The following is a 19,990-nucleotide window of genomic DNA, read 5'->3' on the forward strand; positions in this document are numbered from 1 at the left end:
CCTGGATCTATCTATGGGGTGGAAAGGGATTTAAGGTACCTAAATATTATGAACATTGCTTTAGTCAGATGTAGGTGGACGAGGACTTTTGCTGGATATGGAAATCAAAATGTACAATGCAATGGAAAGTGTTCCTGTGGCTCTTATTGTTGATCGCCTTAACACCAGGAATATGCCGCGGAGGAGGCACTACAAAATTCAAAATGATGACTATTCCTGCTTGTTGTGCTAGAACCCACCGGAAGAGGATGTTGCACACCTCTTCTTGAACTCCCTTTGAGTCGACATTGCTGGGCCTTGTTGGGGATCGATTTGGCCAACCGATGATTGCAGGTTGCGCCTAATGCATGTTGACAGGGCGGCGTGGGATCAACCTATGTTCATTGAAGTGTTTATGGTGGACGCATGGGGGATTTGGGAGGAAGGGAACGATAAACACTTCCATGGGATTTAGCCGTCGGTGTACTCATGGAAGGCAAGGTTCAAGAAGGACTTTGCTATGCTGGTCCGTAGGTCCAAACAGGAGCTTGGACCCTTCATTCTATCTTTGGCAGCCTCCTTGTAATTTTACTACTTTTGTTTGGTTCATACTCACCCCATCCCTTCTCACTCCTCATGTAATTATATACGTACTGGACTGTCTGACATGCTAACTATCTAATAGAAAGTCAGTGGGAGCCTTTCCCACTATCATCAGTTCTCGAAAAAATTCCTAGGGATATTATTGGTGAGTTGCACACCCAAGAAGCAAAACTTTGTATCTCTCTCAACCGCCAAAGCTGAGTACACTGCCGCCGCAATTTGTTGTGCACAATTATTATGGATGAGCAATTTTAAATGGATTATGATGTCAAATATGACAAAATGCCTCTTTTATGTGATAATGAAAGTGCAATCAAGATCGCTGACAATCCCATGCAACATAGCTGAGCCAAGCGTATTGATATTTATCATCCTTTTCTTCGGGATCATGTGACACAATAAGATATCAAAATATTCCATTTTGGCATAGAGAAGCAACTTGACGAGATATTCACGAAGCCACTTGATGAATCAAGATTTCTTAAGTTAAGGCATGAATTAAATATCAAGGACATGCGTAACTTGGGTTGACGATCTTGCAAATAGACACAAGCTCAACTAGTATCTAGTTTACATGTAGGCACATAAGTAGTGGAGTGTAGTGAAATGCATGACCTATCATATCCCTACTTGTGGATAAATTGAATTTATCTTTCACATTTGGCATTTAACATGGAACTTGTGCTTCAAAGGTGAGTAGTGCTCTTATAGGCCCAAGGTTCATGGATACTTCTCCAACGTATCTATAATTAATGAAGTATTCATGCCATGTTTACAACAATTCTATATGGTTTTGGTATTATTTCAATGGAACTAACCCGGACTGACGCTGTTTTCAGCAGAACTACCGTGGTGTTGTTTTTTGCGTAGAAATCAAAGTTCTCCAAATGCAGCAAAACTTCTTGACATTTTTTGAACAAAAGAGGCACTAGAAGCTTCATAGGAGGAACAGAAGGGGAAGGAGGTGGCCACTAGGCACCAGGGAGCACCACCCCCCTCTGGCACGCGCTGGTGGGTAGAGGGACCTCCGAAGTCCATCTCAGTGTGAGACGGATGCCAAAAAATCCTATAAATACATAAACCTCCAAAAATAACCCTAGATGAGAAGTTCTGCTACCGCAAGCCTCGGTATCAGTGAAAACTCAATCGGGAGCCCATTCTGGCCATCTTCATCATCCCGGCGGGCACCATGATGAGGAGGGAGTAGTCCACCCTCGGGGATGAGGGTTTGTACTAGTAGCTATGTGTTTGATCTCTCTCTTGCTCTCTCGTGTTCTTAATTTGGCACGATCTTGATGTACCACGAGCTTTGTTAATATAGTTGGATCATATGGTTTTTCCCCTCTCTATCTTGTTGCGATGAATTGAGTTATTACCTTCGAGGTTTCACTATTATCACATAGAATACTTGTTGGATTTGAGTACACTTGATGTATGTCTTGCATATAAATACCTGTGGTGACAATGGGGTATTATATTGATTCACTTGATGTATGTTTTGGCACTCAACTCACATATTCCCGAGGTAACATTGGGTTAATCTATGCATAGGGGTTGATGGACATTTTCGTCCTACTTTCTTTGATAGAAATTTTAGGGCACTCTTTGAAGTTCTTTGTGTTGCATTGAATATTATGTTGAAGTTGTTTGATGCATATCGTGTGATCAACTCACGGATACTTGTGGTGACATTGGAGTATCTAGGTGACATTAGCGTTGGTTGATGTGTATCATATGGTTTTATTTTAGTATGAACTCTTGGGCTGTTTGTGACACGTTTAGGAGTAGCTCAATAGATTGATTGGAAAGGATACCTTTGAGGTGGTTTCGTATCCTACAAACAATTTCTTCTTATGTTCTCCGCTAGATAAGAACTTTGGAGTGACTCTTTGTCTCACGCTGAGGGATTTCCATATGATTCAATTATGTTAGCATTGTAGAGAGATTTCAATAGCGAAAGTATGAACCCCAGGCCTTGTTTTCAAGCATTGCAACACTGTTTGTGCTCCGTTTTACAAAAACCTATATCTACTATCCATACTACACTTGTATCACCACCTCTTCGCTGAATTAGTGCACATATACAATTTTCTATTGTATTGGGTGTGTTGGGGACACAAGAGATTTCTTGTATTTGGTTGTAGGATTGTTTTAGAGAGAACATTGAAATGTCTCCAACGTATCTATAATTTATGAAGTATTCATGCCATGTTTAAAACAATTCTATATGGTTTTGGCATGATTTGGATGGAACTAACCTGGACTAACGCTGTTTTCAATAGAACTACTATGGTGTTGTTTTTCGTGCAGAAATGAAAGTTCTCCAAATGAGCTGAAACTTTTTGACGATTATTTTGGAACAAAAGAGCCCCTGAAGCTTCGTGGGAGGGCCAGAAGAGATACGAGGAGGGTGAGGGAGTCCTGGATTAGGGGGTGTTCGGGTAGCCAGACAATACCTTCAGCCGGACTCCAGGACTATGAAGATGCAAGATTGAAGACTTCGTCCCATGTCCGGATGGGACTTTCCTTGGCGTGGAAGGCAAGCTTGGCGATGCGATATTCAAAGATCTCCTACCATTGTAACCGACTCTGTGTAACCCTAACCCTATCCGGTGTCTATATAAACCGGAGGGTTGTAGTCCGTAGGACAGAATCAACTCCGTACACAACAATCATACCATAGGCTAGCTTCTAGGGTTTAGCCTCCTTGATCTCGTGGTAGATCTACTCTTGTACTGCCCATATCATCAATATTAATCAAGCAAGAGTAGGGTTTTACCTCCATCGAGAGGGCCCGAACCTGGGTAAAACAAAGTGTCCCCTGTCTCCTGTTACCATCTGGCCTAGACGCACAGTTCGGGACCCCCTACCCGAGATCCGCCGGTTTTGACACCGACATTGGTGCTTTCATTGAGAGTTCCTCTGTGTCGTCGCCTTTAGGCCCGATGGCTCCTTCGATCTTCAACAACGATGCGGTCCAGGGTGAGACATTTCTCCCCGGACAGATCTTCATCTTCGGCGGCTTCGCACTGCGGGCCAATTCGCTTGGCCACCTTGAGCAGATAGAAAGCTACGCCCTGGCCATCAGGTCAGGTTTGGAAGCCTAAACTACACAGCCGACATCCGCGGAGACTTGATCTTCGATGGATTCGAGCCACACCCAAGCGTGCCGCACTGTCTCGATGGGCATGATATAGCTCTGCCGCCGAATAGCGCCTTGGAGGCCGCACACGCATCGGTTTCGACCATTGATTCAGAACCTACTGCGCCGATTGAGGATCAGCGGTTGGACGCTACCTCAGGGGCTGCAATCTCAGAGGCGATCGAGCTGAACTCCAGCCCCACACTCCGCATGGCCCGTGACTCCGAGGAGCCGGATTCCTCTCCGAACTCCGAGCCCCCCGCGCCCCTGCCAATCGAATCCGATTGGGCGCCGGTAATGGAGTTCACCGCAACGGACATCTTTCACCATTCGCCTTTTGGCGACATCCTGAATTCTCTTAAGTCTCTCTCTTTATCAGGAGAGCCCTGGCCGGTCTACGGTCAGCAAGGGTGGGATACGGACGGTGAGGAAATTCAAAACCCACCCACCACCCACTTTGTAGCCACCGTCGACGATTTCACCGACATACTTGACTTCGGCTCCGAAGACATCGACGGCATGGACGACGATATAGGAGACGAACAGGAACCAGCACCTGTAGGGCGCTGGAAGGCCACCTCGTCATATGAAATATACATGGTGGATACTCCAAAAGATGGAGATGGAGATGGCGATGGAACAATGGGGGACGCCCCCCTCAAGAAACAGCCAAAGCGCCAGCGTCAACGGCGCCACTCTAAATCCCGCCAAAGCAAAAACGGTGATTCCGGCACGGGAGATAATACTACCCCAGACAGCGCCGAAGAACACCCACCTCAGCAAGATTCGGCACAAGAAGATGGAGAAGCCAACCCTCATGAGAAAGCGGCAGACCGAGAGGTCGAGGATGATAACTATACGCCTCCCTCCGAAGACGAGGCAAGCTTCGATGATGACGAATTCGTCATACCATCAGACCCTGCCGAACAAGAGCGTTTTAAACGTAGGCTTTTAGCCATGGCAAGCAGCCTCAAGAAAAAGCAGCAACAGCTTAGAGCTGCCCAAGATTTGCTAGCTGACAGATGGACTGAAGTCCTTGCGGCCGAAGAGTATGAACTCGAACGCCCCTCCAAGAGTTACCCAAAGTGCAGGCCGCTACCCCGATCAAAGGAGGAAGCACCTACATCACCAGCGCATGACATGGCAGACCGACCACCCCATGGCCGTGACAGAGAGGCCTCTCAGCCCTCCACCCAAGCCATGCCCCGACGCCGCACAACTAAGGCACGGGAAAATGCGCCCGACCTGTGAGACATACTGGAGGATAAGGCAAGACAGACAAGATCGATCTACGGATCGCGCAGGCGCCCTACGGCATGTGACAATGATCTTCACTCCGGATACAACAAATCCGGCCGGGCCGAACACAACAGACATAGCTCTTCCGAGCTGCGTCGTGATATAGCCCAGTACAGAGGCGCCGCACACCCGCTATGCTTCACGAATGAAGTAATGGATCATAAAATCCCAGAGGGCTTCAAATCTGTAAACATCGAATCATACGATGGCACCACAGACCCGGCGGTATGGATTGAGGACTATCTCCTTCACATCCACATGGCACGCGGCGATGATCTACACGCCATCAAGTACCTCCCGCTCAAACTTAAAGGACCGGCCCGACATTGGCTTAACAGCTTTCCAGCAGACTCAATTAGTTCTTGGGAGGACCTGGAAGCCGCATTCCTCGATAACTTCCAGGGCACTTACGTGCGGCCGCCGGATGCCGACGACTTAAGCCACATAATTCAGCAGCCAGAAGAATCAGCCAGACAATTCTGGACACGGTTCCTAACAAAGAAAAACCAGATAGTCGACTGTCCGGACGCAGAGGCCCTAGCAGCCTTCAAGCATAACATCCGCGACGAGTGGCTTGCCCGACACCTGGGATAGGAAAAGCCAAAATCCATGGCAGCCCTCACGACACTCATGACCCGCTTTTGCGTGGGAGAAGACAGCTGCTAGCTCGCAGCAACAACTTATCAAAGAACCTTGGTAATTCGGATACCAAGGACAAAAGTGGCAGGACACGTCGGAACAAACAAAAATGCCGCGTTAACAGCGACAGCAATGAAGACACGACAGTCAATGCCGGATTCAGAGGCTACAAATCCGGTCAGCGGAAAAAACCATTCAAAAAGAATACTCAGGGCCCGTCCAGTTTGGACCGAATACTCGATCGCTTGTGCGAGATACATGGCACCCCTGAAAAGCCAGCTAATCACACTAACAGGGATTGTTGGGTGTTCAAGCAGGCAGGCAAATTAAGAGCTAAAAACAGAGACAAGGGGCTGCACAGCGACGACGAGGAGCCCAAGCTGCCGAACAACAATGGATAGAAGGGTTTTCTGTAACGCCCTCGATGCGGCTATATCTCCCACGTGTCGAAGCACGACTTAGAGGCATAACCGCATTGAAAGCAATGTCGCAAGTGAGGTAATCTTCACACAACCCATGTAATACAATAAGGGAAAAGAGATACATAGTTGGCTTACAATCTCCACTTCACGCAATTACATGAATAAAACATTACATCATCCAAATACACTCAAGGTCCGACTACGGAAACAAAATAAAAGAAGAACCCCAAATGCGACAAGGTCCCCGATCGACCCCAACTGGGCTCCACTACTGATCAACTAGAACGAAATGACACAAAGGACAAGATCTTCATCGAGCTCCTCCTTGAGCTTGGTTGCGTCACCTGCTCGGTAACATCGGCACCTGCAAACTGGTTTTGGAAGTATCTGTGAGCCACGGGGACTCAGCAATCTCGCACCCTTGTGATCAAGACTATTTAAGCTTATAGGGAGGGTAAAAGGTATGAGGTGGAGCTGCAGCAAGCGACTAGCATATATGGTGGCTAACATACGCAAATGAGAGCGAGAAGAGAAGGCAAAGCACGATCGAACAACTATGATCAAGAAGTGATCCTAGAACAACCTACGTCAAACATAACTCCAACACCGTGTTCACTTCCCGGACTCCGCCGGAAAGAGACCATCACGGTTACGCATGCGGTTGATGCATTTTAATTAAGGTCAACTTCAGGTTTTCTACAACCGGACGTTAACAAATTCCCATCTGCCCATAACCGCGGTCACGGCTTTCGGAAGTTCAAATCCCTGCAGGGGTGTTCCAACTTAGCCCATGACAAGCTCTCACGGTCAACGAAGGATATTCCTTCTAGCGAGAAGACCCGATCAGACTCGGAATCCTGGTTACAAGACATTTCGACAATGGTAAAACAAGTCCAGCAAGACCACCCGCTGTGCCGACAAATCCTGATAGGAGCTGCACATATCTCGTTCTCAGGGCACACCAGATAAGCTAAGCGTACAGAAGCCAACGTAACTCAAGTTGCCAAGGGATTGCCCTGCACGGTGCTCTGGGTTGGACCAACACTCAGAGGAGCACTGGCCCGGGGGTTTAAATAAAGATGACCCTTGAGTCTGCAGAACCCAAGGGAAAGAAAAGGCTAGGTGGCGAATGGTAAAACCAATGTTGGGCCATGCTGGAGGAGTTTTATTCAAGGCGAACTGTCAAGGGGTTCCCATTATAACCCAACCGCGTAAGGAACGCAAAATCCGGAAACATAACACCGATATGACGGAAACTAGGGCGGCAAGAGTGGAACAAAACACCAGGCATAAGGCCAAGCCTTCCACCCTTTACCAAGTATATAGGTGCATTAATTAAATAAGAGATATTGTGATATCCCAACAAGTAAACATGTCCCAACAAGGAACAACATCTCCATGTTCCAACAAGGAACAAACTTCAATCTTCACCTGCAACTAACAGCGCTATAAGAGGGAGTGAGCAAAGCGGTAACATAGCCAAACAACGGTTTGCTAGGACAAGGTGGGTTAGAGGCTTGGTTCAACAATATGGGAGGCATGACAAGCAAGTGGTAGGCATCGTAGCATAGGCATAGCAAAAGAGCGAGCATCTAGCAAGCAAAGATAGAAGTTATTTCGAGGGTATGATCATCTTGCCTGAAATCCCGCAAGGAAGAAGAACGAGTCCATGAAGAAGATAAACGGACGTAGTCGAACAGATCCTCACACACGACGTTATCGAAACCAACACGAAGAAGCAACACTGGAAAGAAGCAAACAACATAGTAAACAACCAACACTTCAACATGGCATGATGCACAATCGAGTATGATGCATGTCCGGTTTAATGAGCCATGGCATGGCAAAGTGCATAAACAATCCTACAAATTAAGTGGAGCTCAATATGCAACGAGTTGCATGTTGATGAAACACCACGTGACTTATTTAGTTCTCTCTCGTTTAGGTACTCAACAAAATTAAATGTTGTTTAGCATGGCCAGAGGTGAAGCACAACAAAACTACCTATCTAGGCAAGTTTAAATGATGCCGGAAACAAAGGACAACAATTCTGGTAAAACCCCATATGTATATTTTAAGGTTTGGTACTGTTCTGCCCTAAACACAATTTTAGAGTTGTTAAACATGCAAAGCGATGCCACCATGTTAAACTAGGCAAAATTCTACCCCATTTACATATAAAGTTTATTAAATTCTGAGTTACGGTTATTTAGTTATGATTTAAATCATTTTAACATGGCATAGGAGCAAATTAAAGCAAACATCATTTTAAACATTTTAACATGGCAAGAAAGTGGCATATTATTAATCTAAACATAATTTTAAGCAAGTTTCATATATAAATTATTTTAAACTGATGCATGGTTGAGAAGTTATTAAATGCATGAAGTTTAGGGGCTAATCTGCAAAACATGTCTTCTCTGGAATAATAACTAAATCGCAGAACTGAAAAAAAAACAGATATCGGGCCGAATCCGGCTAGCCCAATAGAGGAAAAGCTAGGGTGCTGCTCACATTGAGCCTTGAGGCCTGTGCGTGGCTGGGGCGAAGAGGGAGCTGGGCCTTGGCCTGCTCTAGCGGCGCGCTGGGCCGGAGTAGAGGAGGTCCAAGCGACGATGCAGGGGAGTGCGTGGTCAACGAAGGAACGTGGGCTTCAGATCGTGGCGCTCGTCTCCCTCGAAAAGAAAACGCAGCAGCACGACCGGTCAAGAGGTACGACGACGTGCAAGACTCCGGCGACGAGGACTTGGCGGCGATGTGGGGAAGGGAAAACGGCAGGACTACGGCGCGGCAGGGAGCTCGGCGGGGTGCAGAATCTTGGCGGACGACGCCGAGCGGCGCTAGGCATTCGGATCCACGGCATCGAGGCGGGTCGGCGAGGAGGTGCTGCAAGGAGGTCTCGGGCGCCATGGCAGATCGGGAGGAGGCGGCTGTTCCTGCAGCGATGAAGTACCGAGAGAGAGGGAGATCGCGTGAGGGAGAGAAGAGAATAGAAAAAACAAGAGGAGGCAGATAGTAGAAGAGGAAGGCGGCCCTGCTGGCTACGATCGGCGCAGACGAGAAGGTAGGGCCTCGGGCGCGGGGCTCCAGGGGAGGCGCGGGGTAGCTGCGGGCTTCCAGATCAGCCACGAGGAGGACGGCGTACGGGGACAAGCGAGGCTCTCGGGCGGAGGCGGTGATGGCCTCAATCCGAATGAGATCGAGAGGAGCGGATCACTGGTTAGATGTTGATTGGTGGGGATGGATCCCGAGGGGAAAATGGTGAGTGGGTGGCGGCGGCGCGATGGGACAAGGGGGAGGATTTTTAGGGTTAGGCTAGAGTTTGATATATATATAGCAAAAAGGCTAAGTTTAGGGGCATTTGGACCCTCCGATCTTAATCGGACGGTCACGGATGAATAGGCTAGGGAGATCAAATAAGAAAATGGAGACGTTTTGTAGATGTTAGGGGATGATCCGGGCACAACGGTGACAACTGCTCGATTCGGGTTCGGGACAGCTTCGGACACACGCGAGGGGTCGAAGCACTGTGCAAAGGAGGGTAGGCATGGGCCTAGGTGGATTGTCGAGAGCGGGTTGGGCTGAGAGAAGATGGGAGAGATACAGCCCGGTAGGGTTTCCGGAGACCGAAAACGTCCGACGTTAGACCGGCTATACTGCCGCTATAGTTTAATGGTTGGGCTATCAAACGAACTCTGAATGCGATGAAATTTGGCAGGCAGCCTACCTACACTATAACAAGACCGCACGCCAACTCTCATCCCATTCCGAGAACATTTTCCAGCCACTTATAAAATAATATTTCGGAAATGCCGCGGGCGCGTGCAAGTGTGTCTGGGCTCAGAACGGACGACGGACGGAACTGGGGAACCCGGATGGATGCAAGTTTTGAAAACATGATGATGCAATGCATATGATGACATGATGAAATGAAACACTCAAGAAAATGACATGGCAACGCCGGCGAATAACTGGAATACACCTGGCACAACGGTCTCGGGGCGTTACATTTTCCCCCACAAGTGCAGACGGTGAACATGATATACGCAACCCACATTCCCAAGCGGGAGCGGAAGCGTGCGCTGTGGGACGTATACGCGATGGAGCCAGTTGCCCCAAAGTTCAACCCATGGTCCTCCTGCCCGATCACCTTTGATCGAAGGGACCATCCCACTAGCATCCGTCATGGCGGCTTCGCCGCATTGGTTCTCGACCCAATCATCGACGGATTTCACCACACAAGAGTCCTCATGGACGGCGACAGTAACCTGAACCTGCTTTATCAGGACACAGTGCGGAAAATGGGCATAGATCCCTCAAGGATCAAACCCACAAGAACGACCTTTAAAGGCGTCATACCAGGTGTAGAAGCCAACTGTACAGGCTCAGTAACACTTGACGTGGTCTTCGGATCCCCAGATAATTTCCGAAGCGAAGAGTTAATCTTTGATATAGTCCCGTTTCGCAGTGGCTATCACGCCCTGCTCGGACGAACCGCATTCTCAAAATTGAATGCGGTACCGCACTACGCATATCTCAAACTCAAGATGCCAGGCCCTTGAGGAGTAATCACTGTCAACGGAAGCACCGAACGCTCCCTCCGTACGGAGGAGCATACGGCGGCTCTCACAGCGGAGGCACAAAGTAGCCTTCTTCGGCAATTCCCCAGTCCGGCCTTTAAAAAGCCAGACACTGCCAAGCGCGCCCGGAGTAACCTACAGCAGGACCGCCTGGCACACTTTGAGCAAGCGTAGCAATGCGGCCCCAACCCCAGCTTTCGCGACCTAGCGAAACCAGTACCTCGCGTACATAACTACGCCCTCAAAATACCATGGGCACAGGGGAAGGGGCACAATAATGGCACGCCCAAAATACGGCTTAAAATATACCAGGGGCTGCCGGATTCTTTTTCTTTTCTTACTTTCAGGATTCCATACTTCGGACGACCTGTTCGGCAATTCGACTGCCGCACAAACGATGCAAGATCCAGGGAGGCAGACAAGCCATGCCGCATTATGGAATCCCCAGGTGGTCTCTGTTACGAGCGGTATACCTGTTCTAAATAAAATTCCGTGGCCTTTCCCTGGTTAGGACATACTGAATAGACCAATATCTTTTGCTTACCGCACTATTTGTATCGTTCGGCTTTGATAAACAGCCTCTCCATAAACAATACTTAGCTTTTTGTCTATTTTTTGCATTACTCTTTTCATATATATGTTCATTAATGACATGTTGCACCCGTACACTGTGGTACGGCAAGTACGCCAGGGGCTTCAGTACCCTTCAATATGGCGTGAGAAGTCCGTACACTTTCACAAGTGTGGCACCCCGAACTTATAGCACTATATGGATCGGCTCCGAATCATGATTTGGGTCAATAGTTGGGTTTGCCCGGCTCCTATGTTTTGGTGCCTTACGTTCCGCTATATCGGCTAAGGTAGCACTAGGAGAACCACTGCGATTGTGCCCCGGTTGAGCTGGGTTAAGCACCTCAGTGGAGAATGCTAAAACTGACTGTCATGATGAGGCGAGAGACCGGTCGCTGTTCGAGAGGTTTTTCGAGTCCCTAAAGGCTTACGCCGCTTCGAGCGAGGAGCTGGATAACCCCAGCCAAGGCGTGGATAGTGCCCCGAACTTGGTCTTCCGAACTGGGGGCTTCGCTGAAATTTAAAATTATAAAGTTCTATGGCTAAGTGAGAGTGTTCAAGCATTATAGTCCGATTGCCTGGTTCGTTGTGCTGAGCGCCTCCCTCGAAGGACCCAACTATGGGAAAAAGAGTGCTCAGGTTTATCCCCGAACACCCCAGCACTAGTGGCATGGGGGCAGAAGCCGACGACCGGCCATCTCTCAATTTTTTGATAAACGGCCGCACAGAAAATAATATTTTAAATTCAACAAGCATTGCTTAAGCTCCTATGAACAAGTTTTCAGCGCATAGGATAAAAATGAGCGAGTTTATTCAAAAATTACATCCTTGGTACATTCATCTGCCACAAGGCAGGCACCCGCAAGAACATCCTTGTAATAGTACTCGGGCTTGCGATGCTCCTTCCCCGGCGGCGGCCCGTCCTTCACAAGCTTCTCACCATCTAGCTTACCTAGTGCACCTTTACACGGGCAAGGGCCCTACGGGCACCTTCGATGCAGATGGAGCTCTTGATGACCTCGAGCCTTGGACAGGCCTCCACCAGCCGCCGCACCAGCCCGAAGTAGCTCCCAGGCAGGGCCTCTCCGGGCCACAGCCGAACTATGAAGCCCTTATAGCCTGTTCGGCCGCCCTGTGGAGTTCGACCAGCTGTTTCAGCTGGTCGCTCAAGGGCACAGGGTGTCCGGCCTCAGCATACTGAGACCAGAACACCTTCTCCATCGAGCTGCCCTCTTCAGCTCGGTAGAATGCGGCGGCATCGGATACGCTGCGGGGAAGATCTGCGAATGCCCCTGGAGAACTCCGGATTCGGGTAAGTAACAAGTAGTTTACTTTTATATTTCTGCTTTGCATAAAGAATGCCTTACCCGCTGCTATCTTCTTCATATCCTCCAACTCTCGGAGGGCCTTTTGGGCTTCGGCCTTGGCAGACTTGGCAGTCTCAAGGGCCGTCGCGAGCTCGGACGCTTGGGTCTTTGACTCAAGCTCCAAACTCTCATGTTTTTTCATGAGATCCTGAAGCTCTTGCTGCACCTCGCCGACCTGAGTCCCAAGTTTCTCTCGCTCGGTGCGCTCCGCGGCCGTTTTCTTTTCGGCCTCGGACAACGCCTGCTTGAGGGTCGCCACCTCAGTCGTGGCCCCTACAATAAGCAGTACAATCCTGTTATTTTTTGCAATCACGCCTCTCTATAGGCACATTTTTATAAGGTATTTTTTACCTTCTTTCTCCTCGAGCTGCCGCTTGGCATGGCCGAGCTCTTGCTCGGACCGCTCGAGCCCCTACTTCAGGGTACCCACCTCCGCAGTCAGTGCGGCGGTGGCTAGCAGCGAAGCCTGCATACGCATATTGACTCTTTATTATTAGACTCCTGCGAAATTTAATAGATCCTCTATTCGGCTTTTCTTTCCGAACGCCAAACAGAGCATCAGGGGCTACTGTCTATGCGGTAATATTTCTACATATTTTTACTTACCTTGAAGCCTGTTAGAAGGCTAGCGCAAGCTTCACTCAGCACGCTCTTGGCGGACTGAACCTTCTGGATCACCGTACTCATAATAGTACGGTGCTCCTCGTCGATGGAGGCGCCTTCAAGCACCTCCAGCAGATTGTCCGGCGCCTCCGGTTGGACGGATGCTGCCGGCTCAGAAGGCTTGCTCCTCTTGGAAGGAGTTCGCCTGCCATGGTCCAGAATTGTTGAAGATTCCGGCACGGTGTCCGGCTTAAAGCCGGACTTGGAGCCCTGGGGTGTCTTGTCCCCTTCACTCCTGGGGCCCGGGAGGTCGCCTTGCGGCTCCTCCAGGACCACCTCCTCCTGCCCCGGAGCTCGTTGCGACACCACTTCAGCGTCATCCGCGGTGCAGGGGGAGACAGCGGGCGGAACAGAGTTCACATCCGATGAATCCAGGGACCCGCTCGACAACTCGTTGAGTTCGGCCCGGGGCGGGCTGCATGATTATATTCGACGTTAGGGAAAGCTGTGCAACAAAAGGAATATCATGAGTTACTCTGGTATCTGAACACTTACGATTTTGCTGGACGCCTGGTCCTGTCCGGCCACTCCTCTTCGCCCTCGTCGACGTCGGGGGCGTAGTCCAGCGGAGGGGTTTTCCTCTTCTTGGACCCTTCGCCCCCCCCCCTCTGGGGCGGCCTTCCTTTTCTTTCCTCCCCCCGCTGGAGGGGGAGAGGTTTCTTCTTCCTCCTACTCGTTTTCACGGGAAGAGGGCATCTCTGACTCGTCGGATGATGAGTTCGACAGCACCACATTACGAGTACTCTTTCGAGTCCCCATGGTCTTCTTCTTGGCCTTCTTTTCCGGCACCACATAAGGTGCCGGAGCCAGCAGCTTCACCAGTAGAGCTGGGGCTGGGTCTTCGGGCAGCGGAGCCGGACAGTTAATTGGTTCGGCTATCGCCCGCCAAGCCTGTCAAAGGTAGGGGAGTTTAGATCCCGCACAGAGTCAATCTATGAAAAAAGCTTAACATCCTGTAAAAGGTGTAAATGGCATACCTTGCTAGCGTGACGCTGCAAGCTGTATCCGCGGTCCTCGGAGGCAGATGCGGGAGCCTCGGCGCCCTTGAATAGCATCTTCCAGGCGTCCTCGTACGTTGTGTTGAAGAGCCTGCTGAGGGTTTGGTGCTGCGCCGGGTCGAACTCCCATAGATTGAAATCCCGTTGTTGGCACGGGAGGATCCGGCGGACGAGCATGACCTGGATTACATTAACTAGCCGGATTGGCTTGTTCACCAGGGACTAGATGCATGTTTGCAATCCAGCCACCTCTTTTTCGTCACCCCACGACAGGCCCGTCTCTTTCCAGGACACAAGTCGCGTGGGGGGTCCGGATCGGAACTCGGGGGCCGCGGTCCATTCCGGATCGCATGGCTCGGTGATATAAAACCACCCGGATTGCCATACCTTTAGGGTCTCCACGAAAGAGCCCTCGAACCATAGGGCGTTGGCCATCCTGCCCGCCATGGCGCCTCCGCACTCCGCCTGGCTGCCGCTCACCACCTTGGGCTTGACGTTGAAAGTCTTGAGCCAGAGGCCGAAATGGGGGCGGATGCGGAGAAAGGCCTCGCACACGACGATAAACACCGAGATGTTGAGGATAAAGTTCGGAGCCAGATCGTGGAAATCCAGGCCGTAGTAGAACATGAGCCCCCGGACAAATGGGTGGAGTGGAAAACCCACTCCGCGGAGGAAGTGGAGGAGAAATACCACCCTCTCATGGGGCCTTGGGGTGGGGATGAGCTGCCCCTCCTCGGGAAGCCGGTACGCGATGTCCTTGGATAGATACCCGGCCTTCCTTAGCTTCTTGATTTTGCCCTCCGTAACGGTGGAGACCATCCATTTGCCTCCCGCTCCGGACATTGCTGGAGAAGGTTGAGGTGAGAAGTGCGGGCTCGGGCGCTGGAGCTCGGGTGCGCGAGAGATGTGTAGGCAAGGGAGGAAGAAGGCGTAGGTAAAAAGGGTGGATCCTTATCCCCTTATATAGGCGGATGCGGTTATGCGTCCCCACCTGCCTAATAAAACTCGCTTGCCTCCCGAGCGTCGTGATAAATGGCACGGTTGGTTTACCCACGTCCGTATTGATGAGAATCCCGTAAAAAGGGCACACGATCTCTGCTTTGACAAGACATGCCAAGAAAACCGCCTCGCAAAACATGCTGAGGTGGAAAAGTAAAAGCGATTCGAGTAAAGGACTTGGCTGTAGTGTGATGGCGCACTGTAGAATACGCCAGCAGATTTGATTTGTGTCAATATTATTCTCTCTATGGCAATATGTGGAAACTTATTCTACAGAGCTGGACACTACTCTTGGTGATTACAATCTTCTATGAAGAACTTGGAGGAGGAACCCGCCTTGCAATGCCGAAGACAATTTGCGCGCCGGACTCGTCGTCATTGAAGCCTGGTTCAGGGGCTACTGAGGGAGTCCTGGATTAGGGGGTGTTTGGGTAGTCGGACAATACCTTCAGTCGGACTCCAGGATTATGAAGATGCAAGATTGAAGACTTCATCCCGTGTCCGGATGGCACTTTCCTTGGCGTGGAAGGCAAACTTGGCGATGCGATATTCAAAGATCTCCTACCATTGTAACCGACTCTGTGTAACCCTAACCCTATCCGGTGTCTATATAAACCGGAGGGTTGTAGTCCGTAGGACAGAATCAACTCCGTACACAACAATCATACCATAGGCTAGCTTCTAGGGTTTAGCCTCCTTGATCTCGTGGTAGATCTACTCTTGTACTACCCATATCATCAATATTAATCAAGCAGGAGTAGGGTTTTACCTCCATCGAGAGGGCCCGAACCTGGGTAAAACAAAGTGTCCCCTGTCTCCTGTTACCGTCCGGCCTAGACGCACAGTTCGGGACCCCCTACTCGAGATCCGCCGGTTTTGACACCGATAGAGGGCACAACCCACTAGGGCCGCCTAGAGCCCAACTCGAGGTCTGGTGGGTTGTGCTCACCTCGAGGCCCATCTCCGCGTGAAACCGATGCTGAAAATCCTATAAATAGAGAAACCATCAGTAATAACCCTAGATCAGAAGTTCCGCCACGCAAGCCTCTGTACCCAAGAAAAACCAATCTAGACCCTCTTCCGGCCCTCTGCTAGAGGGGGAAATCATCACCAGTGGCCATGTTCATCATCCCGGGGCCACCATGATGAGGAGGGAGTAGTCCACCCTTGGGGATGAGGGTTTGTACTAGTAGTTGTGTGTTTAATCTCTCTCTCTCTCTCTCTCTCTCGTGTTCTTGAGATGTCACGATCTTGATGTATCATGGGCTTTGTTAATATAGTTGGATCATATGGTGTTTTCCCCTCTCTATCTTGTTGTGAATTGAATTTTCCCTTTGAGTTTTTGTTCTTATCAGATTCAATACTTTTATGGATTTGAAAACACTTGATGCATGTCTTGCTATGAATACACGTGGTGACAATGGGGTATCATATTGATTCACTTGATATGTGTTTTGACAGTCAACTTGCGGATTCCCGAGGTGACATTGGTGTAATCTATGCATAGGGGTTGATGTGCGTTCTCGTCTTTGTTTCCCCAGTACTAATCTTGGGGCACTCTTTGAGGTTCTTTGTGTTGGATTGAGTATTATGAATATGAAATTGTTTGATGCATGTCGTATAATCAACTCACGGATACTCGCGGTGACATTGGAGTATCTAGGTGACATTAGAATTGGTTGATGTGTATCATATGGTGTTATTTTAGTATGAACCCTTGGTTAGATCGATCAGAAAGAATAGCTTGGTGTTATTTTAGTATGAACTCTAGGATAGATTGATCGGAAAGAATAGCTTTGAGGTGGTTTCGTACCCTACAAACAATTTCTTCTTATGTTCTCCACTAGATAGGAACTTTGGAGTGATTCTTCATCGCACATTAAAGGATAGTTATATGATCCAATTATATTAGCATTGTTGAGTGATTGCACTAGCGAAAGTACGAACCCAAGGCCTTGTTTTCAAGCATTGCAATACCGTTTGTGCTCACTTTTGTTACTTGGTACCTTGCTGTTTTTATTTTCACTACTACAAAAATCAATATCTACCATCCATATTACACTTGTATCACCATCTCTTCGTCGAACTAGTGCGCCTATACAATTTACCATTGTATTTGGTGTGCTGGGGACACAAGCGACTTTTTATTATTTGGTTGCAGGGTTGTTTGAGAGAGACCATCTTCATCCTACGTCTCCCAAGTATTGATAAACCTTAGGTAATCCACTTGAGGGAAATTTGCTACTGTCCTATAAAACTCTGCGCTTGGAGGCCCAACACGAGTCTACAAGAACAAGTTGTGTAGTATACATCAAGCTCTTTTCTGATTTTGATATGAATTTTTAATAGATGATTAATGTAAAAATTACTATGTTTTCCTAATTTTTCTGAATTTTTGGAGTTACATAAGTATAGTTAGAGTACATATTACTACAGGTTGTTCTGTTTTTGACAGATTCTGTTTTCAATGCATAGTTTTCTTGTTATCTAGTTTCTATGGCTTATATTGCGCAATATATATTGTGAAAATGATAAGGAACAGTAGGCACTATGTGAGAACAATTATGAATCTTGTCTTTGATAGTACCAAAGTGAATGATTTGTCTTTATCATACTAACCCATCTCACGAAGTTCCGTTAAGTTTTGTGTGCTTGAAGTTTTCAAGTTTTGGGTGAGATTCGATATGAGGAGAATAAGTAGTAACAAGACCCTAAAATTGGGGATGCTCAAGGCAACCCCAAGGTAAAACTATAAGAAGATCCAAGAAACTAAGCTTGGGGATGCCCCGGAAGGCATCCCATCTTTCGTCCCTAACATTTGAGAACACTTGATGTATGTCTTGCTATGAATACCCGTGGTGACAATGGGGTATCATATTGATTCACTTGATATGTGTTTTGGCACTCAACTCGCGGATTCCCGAGGTGACATTGGGGTAATCTATGCATAGGGGTTGATGCACATTCTCGTATTTGTTTCTCAGGTATTAATATTGGGGCACTCTTTGAGGTTCTTTGTGTTGGATTGAGTATTACCAATCTGAAATTGTTTGATGCATGTCGTATAATCAACTCTTGGATACTCGCGGTGACATTGGAGTATCTAGGTGACATTAGAGTTGGTTGATGTGTATCATATGGTGTTATTTTAGTACGAACTCTTGGTTAGATCGATCGAAAAGAATAGCTTGGTGTTATTTTAGTACAAACTCTAGGATAGATTGATCGGAAAGACTAGCTTTGAGGTGGTTTCATACCCTACTCTTCCTATGTTCTCCACTAGATAGGAAATTTGGAGTGATTCTTCCTTGCACATCGAGGGATGGTTATACGATCCAATTATATTAGCATTGTTGAGAGATTGCACTAGCGAAAGTACGGACCAAAGGCCTTGTTTTCAAGCATTGCAATACCGTTTGTGCTCACTTTTGTTACTTGCTACCTTGCTGTTTTTATTGTCACTATTACAAAAATCAATATCTACTCTCCATATTACACTTGTATCACTATCTCTTCATTGAACTAGTGCACCTATACAATTTACCATTGTATTTGGTGTGTTGGGGATATAAGAGACTTTTTATTATTTGGTTGCAGGGTTGTTTGAGAGATACCATCTTCATTCTACGCATACCACGGATTAATAAACCTTAGGTCATCCACTTGAGGGAAAATTTCTACTGTCCTACAAAACTCCGCGCTTGGAGGCCCAACATGAGTCTACAAGAATAAAGTTGCGTAGTAGACATCATTCATATCTCCGAAGTTCCAAACCAAGTATGTTGAAACATGGTGGCTACGGCCACCGCCCTTCCTTTTGGGAGGTTGGATCTTAATTTGGGTATTTTAGACATTCGTGTCACTATATGCTAAATGTGACCATACACTCAACTTTTGGTATTTTTATCCATTCTTGCAAATTTAGTGTATAAGATCTCTATACAACCCTTAGCACGGATCTAACATAATCTTTCTTGTCTAATAGTGACTTTCCTTCTTTTGCAGGTGTCCATATTCCAAAAATCATACAAAATTGGAATTCTTTTGTGATGTTGTTCAAAACGGAGAGTGCTCCATGGCTTGGTACTCAAGAAGGTCAGATTAATCTAACCGCCCAGGTAACACTATCTATAGAGGCTTCAAAACCCTTTGGATACCCCATGCCCACGGGCTTATACCGTGCGCACGGGGCAATGGTTCTGGGCAATAAGTGAGAAGGGTCATAGGGTGGTTAGGGGTCTACACTTTGTCCCCATTTGTCCCTGCCCCCGCACCCCAAGAGTTCCCCATCGCCGCCATATCTATCCTTGATATCTGGTGCCCCCAGAGCCTCTCTTCCCCGCATTTTTGTCAGAGTGGGCACCTCCTCTCGTATATGTGATTGATCTTATCCAAATCATATGGTGATCCCTATCCTTTCAAAAATTTCTTAGGGTTTCATCTTCAATAATAGATAGATTTTCTCCCGAGTAGAATGGATGTAGAATCGAATATAACCTTTCCTGTGTAGCATGGGACCTCTTCCTCTCTCAAAGTCATCCAACATTAGTGATAACCCACAAGTATAGGGGATCACAACATTTTTCGAGGGTAGAGTATTCAACCCAACTTTATAGATTCGACACAAGGGGAGCCAAAGAATATTTGAAGGTATTAGCAGCTGAGTTGTCAATTCAACCACACCTGGAGATTAATTATCTGCAGCAAAGTGATCAGTAGCAAAGTAGTT

Source organism: Triticum urartu, chromosome 6 (assembly GCF_003073215.2).
Source record: "Triticum urartu cultivar G1812 chromosome 6, Tu2.1, whole genome shotgun sequence".
NCBI classification, from domain to species: Eukaryota; Viridiplantae; Streptophyta; class Magnoliopsida; order Poales; family Poaceae; genus Triticum; species Triticum urartu.